The sequence below is a fragment of the Sorghum bicolor genome, chromosome 3, assembly GCF_000003195.3.
Source record: "Sorghum bicolor cultivar BTx623 chromosome 3, Sorghum_bicolor_NCBIv3, whole genome shotgun sequence".
NCBI classification, from domain to species: Eukaryota; Viridiplantae; Streptophyta; class Magnoliopsida; order Poales; family Poaceae; genus Sorghum; species Sorghum bicolor.
In genome coordinates this window covers 49,359,399-49,367,065 of record NC_012872.2, presented here as the reverse complement: position 1 = coordinate 49,367,065, position 7,667 = coordinate 49,359,399, and the positions used below count along the sequence as shown (strand labels likewise).

The window sequence follows — 7,667 nt, the reverse complement described above, 5'->3', positions numbered from 1 at the left end:
TCCTAAGAAAACGCGTCACTGATAATAGAAGTGACGCGTCTTAGCTAGGCGCGTCACTCTTATATATACATATTAGTGATGCTTCCCAATAACATGAGTCACTGGTAACAGCAGTGACGCATTTTACGTAGACACGTCACCGATATAGAGAGATATTAGTGACTCTTCCCAACAAAACGCGTCACTCGTAACAAGAGTGACACGTATTGTCTAGACGCGTCACTCATATTTTTAACATAAGTGACTCTTCTTTTTGAGCCGCGCCACTGATCACCTGGACGGAAATCTCCCTGTGTTTAACCAGATGAATCGTCGTGTTCCTGCCGGGGAGTCATTGAAATCCTATTGTTGCGGTTGTCCTCCAGTCGAGCCACCACCAGAGAAAGCAACACGCACGCGCTGTAGCAGCACGCCACACACGCCCGATGTCGTACCTCTTTGATCTACCCCTTCGTGTCATCGCCGCAACTAGGAGCCACAGATGAGGAGGACGCCACCGGGGTTAGGGGCTAGAGCCCGCCGCATGAGAGGCAGCAAGGCCTAGAGGTCATGTCCTCCGGCCTGCAACAACACAGTGTGTAGAATTGCCCTACTGCAAACTCGAATTGCTCTGTGTGTAGAATTTTTCTATGTGTTTTTTCGGTACCCATAAAAAATTATGATTATTCTATTGTTACCAAAATATTTTGATAGAAAAATGCAAAAACGCATAGAATAATTGTATGATTTTTCTGTGCGTGACATTATACACACGGAAAAATTCAACACTTACACAAAAATTCAATTTATTCTGTCGGTTCTTTAAAAACACACAAAAAAAAAATTATATGCACGCACAGAAAAATCTTATTATTTTGTGGGTTATTTGAAAACGCACAGAAAAAACAACACATGCACAGAAAAAATTGAATGGCCGCTAGGATTTGGCATTCACGCTCTCCATTTTGGCATTCTAGCTTTGCATTTGGGCGTTCACACGTTCTCTTGACAAGAAAATACTTTAATTAATAAAAAAGAAAGAAGTCCTAACCCAATCGTTGCCCCCAAGGCCCAAACACTTTCACACGCACTCGCCCAACAGCACGCACGCACCCGTGGACTCCCCTGCTCGGCTCCTTTCGCACACACCCAGACGCTGCACCGCCGCCGCAGCTACGCACGCCTGCCACCGCAGCCAGGTCAGCAACCTCAAGATCCGTGCCTCCTTAAGGTCCTCACTGGTCGCCGCCACCGATTCGGTGCCCTTCCTCTCCGCAGCTTGCTGGTGGCCGTGCCCCCTCCTGTGCGCTGGACTAGGTCTGCCAGCCACTAGCCGCGGTAGATCTGCCGCTGCCCCTCCCATCCCGTACGCTGGCTTAAACACTCCTGATTTAGCCACCGCCCCTTCCGTTGCGATGGATCTGCCCTACCCGCCGGGCAAGTGGCGGTGGAGGTCAACGATGGTGGTGGGATCTTGATTTCGGCATGAAGTAATGGGATGGGGATTTGGATTGGGGCACTAAGAAACTGGTTTGGCTGATGGGGGATTTGGATTGGGGCACTAAGAAACTGGTTTGGCTTGATGGGATCTTGGTATTGGGGAACTCAATTTTGATGGTATGATGTTCAATCCGCCATGGATTAGGGATCGTGTGTGTATGGTGTAGGGGGAGGGCGTTGCTTTTGAATACCGCATCATCATGTGATTTTATTTGCGATGGTGTAGGGGGAGGGCGTTGCTTTTGAACAGTTCATCTTCATGTGATTTTATTTGGGACTTGTTTAGTACTTCAGATTATATTTCACATATTTAGATATTTGAATCTGGAACGAAATGGCTAACTGTCCTGTTAGATACTTGGATAGAGCACAAATTTAGAGATTTATAAATTGTTTATGATCTTGCTGTGATGACCTGACATGTGAGTGTGACTGAACTCAACTGAGAACTTGACACCTTCACATCTCGTGGCCACAACTCCCTCCTGCAACTTTCCTCTGCATTTTTCTAGCTTTTAGGATCAAGTGTCTGTTTTGTTCAATGCTAAGTGGGTTTCCTGTATATATTGCAGTGCTCTACAATTCTAAAATTGCAGCTATACACTAGTACCTAAAATTGCAGTATATGATCCCAATTAAGGATCAGCATATACAGTAGTACCTAAAATTGAAGTGCACCCTCAATAAGTTTGCTAACATCTTATTTCACTGTATATGATGGCAGTGATCTATTTTGCTGTTTACACACTTTCTTCTTCAATTTATCATGCAAATTCAGTTCTTCCCTCATGAAGCCTCAAAATGGGTGCAGAATTAAATATCTTCCAATTATTGACAGTCTCTCCTCTCCAGGTTATGAATATTAATTTCCATTCATGTCACTTATGTAGGTATTGTTGATGGAAATCGACAAGGCTTTTCAGTTGCAAATGCAGTTCTTCTTAGCCTAGTATATCTCTATTTTGAAACATGTGAGTTGACTTCTTTACTTATGCTTTTAATTTATTCCAGGAAAGATATTGTGTTATGCTCAACTTTTTATAGCAGCAGCTGCATTAGCAAATGTTTTTCTAAGTCTCTATGTTACTTTATTCTTCTCTGTATGTATATAGTTTGCTAGAAATATGCCAATAGGGAGATTGCTATTCTTCTCCAATGCCATCACCCTGCATACTTTCTAATGCCATCGCCATGCCAATAGGGAGACTGCTATACTTCGCTGCGGATGAAAGCATGTAGCCTGCATACTTTCTAAGCTACGCCCTGATCTAGTGTTGTCATGGCTGATCTAGTCTGGTGTTGTTGCTATCCCAGGACACCTGCCCAAGCGTGGGTAAGTCTGCTTGCTATTTCCATGTACCCTGCTTTGTTATATGTTCCTTTTCAACATATTTTTCCTACTAATTTATGCACTATTGGTTTCACTAAGGTGAGATATGGCTTGGTGATCTGAGCTACCGTATTGCACTGTATTATGCAGATACAAAGAAGCTTTTTTAATGGAAAAATGACTAGGATGCTCTTTTTTAAAAGGATCAGGTAGCTTTTCTATCTCATCAGAAACGTATTTGTGCTGGGGGGTGGGGTGGGGGGATCTGTAGGCCAGTTTTGGAGGGCCAACATAGATCCTTACTAATAGTTTGTGAGTATAAGTGGTGCTTCATGTGCAGTGAGGATATGAATCAGGGTGTACTCTAGTTAAGTCAGAAAATAGTAACTATCATATTATAGTGTTCTGCACAACCCTTTAATCAGCTAGTGATTTGTTCCTTCTTCCTTATATGCTAAATATTGCTCCTCTTACTGAGGACCAAAACTTCTAAATTACAATCAATAGTTGGGTTGTCCTAGCGATAATACTGCTTTCGGTGCTGTTTTCAAATTCATTGACAGTAGGTTTATATACTAGGAAGTATATTTGCACCGGAGATCATCCACTATTTATGCTATGCATCTCTAGACTTAACAACCACCTGCTGATTTGTAGAGATTGAGTGGAATGATATTTCTTACATTTATGTCTTAAATATATGTTGTTTTGTTGTAGCCTGGGAGCAGTTGGCCTACATTGAGCTGACAGGAAAGGAGGTAGATAGGAGGTATATGCGAGGCCATTTATTCTATAAAGCAACTGTTACTCATGTAATCACTTACAATTTAACAATGTCATGTATCATGATCATGAGAACTTATACAGTAAAGTGTGAAGTATTTTGTGTACTGCTATGAAATGTACCATATTGTGAAACATGGGATTCAGAAATGTACACTGTGGATCTAGATATCTTTTTTTTTGTTTTTGCAAATTGTTATCAGAGACGCGTTTTGGCTATATGCGTCACTACTGATGGGACATTAGTGACGCGTCTGCTCGATATGTGTCGCTGCTATCTCACATCAGTGACACGTCTTCTCGATATGTGTCACTGCTACCTTACATCAGTGACGCTTCTTCTGGATACGTGTCACTGCTACCTCACAACAGTGACACGTCTTTTCAATACGCGTTGCTGCTATCTCCACATTAGTGACGTGTAAAAACGCGTCACTAATATCTTCACATCACAGACGCAATAAAAGTGACGCGTCTTTTTCACGTCACTAATGACCCTCTAGACGCGTCACTAATGAGCTTTTCTGGTATAGTGACTTGCAATCTTCCCACGCAGAGCATTGGTCTTGGCTGTAGGAAAGAATTTTGCTAGGAAAGCAGTCGAGCATAGGTCCCATGTATTGTGTTTGTCTTTGTTGATGTAGAACCACTACTTGGCTTTCCCCAATAATGAGAACAGGAAAAGACGGGGTAAGATAGCACCTTTTGATACTCCACTGATCGTGAAGGTGTTGTAGATCTCTAGAAAGTGTTGTAAGTGTGCACTTGCATCTTCATGACCTTTTCCATAGAATTGGCCGGCTTGAACCATGGTAATGAGAGCAGGCTTGAGCTCGAATCCATTCTCCCCAGTGCTGACTACTGGTCTAGTTTGAATGTTTGCTATTGTTGGGGCAGAGACCTCTCACAGTGTCTTCTTAGCCATGTTTTCAAACACAGGAGCTAGGTTTTCACCTAAATGCTCTTTTGTTTGTTCTTCTACTTGTTCGTCAAATTCCTCTTCCAATGTTGGAGCTGGCTCCTCTCAAGAACTAGCTTGAGTAGCTGAGGGTGTTCTTGATGGTGACTCCAATTTGTCCCTTGCTTCTACAAACTTCTTTCTAAGGAGTTCCTCTGGATCTTCAATAAAGTTTCTTGGAAGAGAAAAACTATTCATTCATCACCCTGCATACGATAAAAATGATAACGACGAAGGGTGTACTTTATTGAGTTTAGAAATTGATTGGTAATATCACTTTATCTATACATATATATGTTATCAATATATCCTAAGTTTTATTCTGCCTTCCCTGGCAACGGCGCCAAAAATGCTTGTTGATATTTACTAATGTCATCACTAAAAATAGAGATAAACCCTACCTCTAGCAACAACACCAGAAATGCATGGTAAATAATTAACTTGTCAATTAGCAACTAGCCACTCTAACATTTCTAAGCATAAAGTAGGTTGTCATTCCTAATTATATTGCTAAGGAATAACTATAGATTCACATGTTCTACTACAACTAGGTAGAGAATAAAAGATATGAATATAATTATAAACTAAATGGGTTCTGCAAGTGGACAGATAATTATACCGTTGTAGCATTTTACCTAGGGAAGTATCCAGGTTGTCGATTTATATTTATGCCACTTGGAAGGCTATGTGTTAAACTATAATCTATTATATTGATAAGAAACTATATAGGATGAATAAATGATATTACCAATGTCATATAATCTACTCATAACAGCCAGAGGTCACAAGGTAAATATGGATAAATATGGATAAATATGATTGATAGCATAATCATCAATATCATAATTAAGGATAATCATCAGATCATCTACTAGTCATCATAATCATAGTTTGCCATTGGATTAATTAGGGAGTTGGATCTAAGGTAATTCTATAACTACATCAATGAATAACTCTAATTAGTGCAATTACATCTAGAAATCATTGTTAATCTAACCCTATATCCTAATCACATGTAAAGAGGCATTAACTAATGAGGATATTAAGACACAAGGGTCACCTCCTTTGTGACTGCGCCCATGCTAGTCCTACATACGGAGGCTGGACTACAGAGGATCCAATGCAGATGTCACCAACGCGGTCTACCACACGTCATGGCACGTCAGGGTGCACTCGCAGGTAAACAAGATATCTAGACACCACGTCTATATATTGTCTACCATCTATCCAAAGATCTATTAGGTAAACGCTATACGAGCAATTACATGAATTCAATAAGATCAAACTAACTATCGTAGACATATAATCAAAGTAAACACTGACTATTGCAATTAACAACATATGAATCTATTAAGAAGAAAGTCTCCTTAATATACAATTGAATATTGTAAAGTAAGAACTAGATCTATTACCGAACTCTTGCGCTCCAAACCGACGCCAGGGGCTTCAGATCCTGATGAAGAACTAGATCTCCTCTACTTCTAATCTAACTAACTAGAACTATGAACTAGAAGGCTCTTGATGAACTTGAAGGCTCTTGATACTTGATGGCTTGAGGCCTTGATGAATGAAGTTATCTCCTCTAGGGGGTCTACCCATGTATTTATAGTCCGGTGGGATGCGCGTGCGTCGTAGGATCAAACCGACTTAACCAAGGGTCGAGATGCATCAGGAGAGGTGGTGGAGGAAGCTTCCAAAAGAGGGCGCCGAAACCCTGGAGGGGGGTGCCGGCCGGTGCTCTAGGGTGGGGCCAGTAGGCCCCACCTAGCGGCCTCTGGCGACCCAGCTCTTCTGGTGTCTTCTAGAGTTTTCCCTCGTCCTAATCGTGATCTTTCCGTGGCGGATAAGTTTCGTGTTTATTTTGAACTTGAATCCCTCTTTTCAGCTTTTCTAGAAATAGACCCTAGAAAATATAGAATATGCACGTTAGTGTGTTTTCATGTTTTCCTTTGGGTTTAAAGCTCTAATAAAAGTTGACGTTATCGACCGTCAACAATGTGCAAATATTATGGACAAGTTTCATAAACCCAAAATGGTAGCAATTCCTCCCCCTACATATGTACTACGAGTTTAGATTTAAAAGCTTGCACATATGCTTGAATAGGAAATATAGGAGTCAATTTCTACCAAATGATGCTAAGGTGTAAAGAATGGACCTTTGAATTGTGATACCAATTAGAGTTGCAAAATACACCATCCTTAGCACCTTTAGTGATCAGACATTCACAAAACTAGAACACCCCATGAGATCAACATTATAAACAAGGTTCTATTACCACTTGTGAAACAACTGAAAGTCTAGTTACACTGCCTATGCATACTCGTTCTATATTTCATCAATCAAACCTACAACTAGCATACATCAGACAAGCAAACATATATGAGAGAAAGCTTCTAAAGCTAATGCAACTGCAAGCAAACATATGTAATGCACATTCAAATGCAACATACAAGTTTATGAGCTTGCTCCCCCTACTTGTGTGCATCAAAATTTTAATTGATCCCCTTCTTTTACATGTTACTCCCCCTTTAGCAATTTTTTGGGAAATTCTCTCCCCCTTTGTCATCAAAGACCACAAAAGGTGAGCTCAAATTCTAGATAGGTTAGTGTGAAACCATGTGAAGTGAGATCATTTTCCCAAATTGGTCCAATCTAGATTACTTGCCTAAGATATTTAACTCAGATTGATCCAAGGACAAGCTTTTCCACACCTCCAAATAAGGGTTATCTTGTACGATGTTGAGTTAAACACTTATAGCTCATATTCTAGATCAAACACTAGGATTGCAAGCCCAAAAATATGTCATATACTACCACTAGATCAAGTCAAGCATAGAAGCAATAGTGGTACCATAAAAGCATAAAATTCATTTGATTTTCATGAATGAGCCTAAGACATGTAAGGAATGACTAGATGCACTAAGCAAGTCCTTAGCATAGGATGAATGACATGTCAAACAATTCTACCTTGCTTTGCTTAAGGAGAGGCATGTCATATAATGGGAGTGCATCAACACATATTTGAGAAGTCAAGTATGTTCCATTCATTCCTTAGCTTACAAAACATCTTATCATCAAGTGGCTTGGTGAATATATCAGCAAGTTGATCATCGGTG

General features: G+C 40.6%; 1 long non-coding RNA gene across 4 annotated transcripts; it reads left to right on the top strand.

The window, feature by feature from the left end:
- Positions 1,051 to 3,763, top strand: LOC110434220. 4 transcript variants are annotated; one of them, XR_002451706.1, is made up of 5 exons: positions 1,051 to 1,178; positions 2,370 to 2,450; positions 2,681 to 2,812; positions 2,960 to 3,018; positions 3,527 to 3,763. It is a non-coding gene; the product is annotated as an uncharacterized LOC110434220 (long non-coding RNA). The 4 variants fall into 4 exon arrangements; XR_002451704.1 differs by having other exon boundaries at positions 1,070 to 1,596; XR_002451705.1 differs by lacking the exon at positions 1,051 to 1,178 and adding an exon at positions 1,195 to 2,284.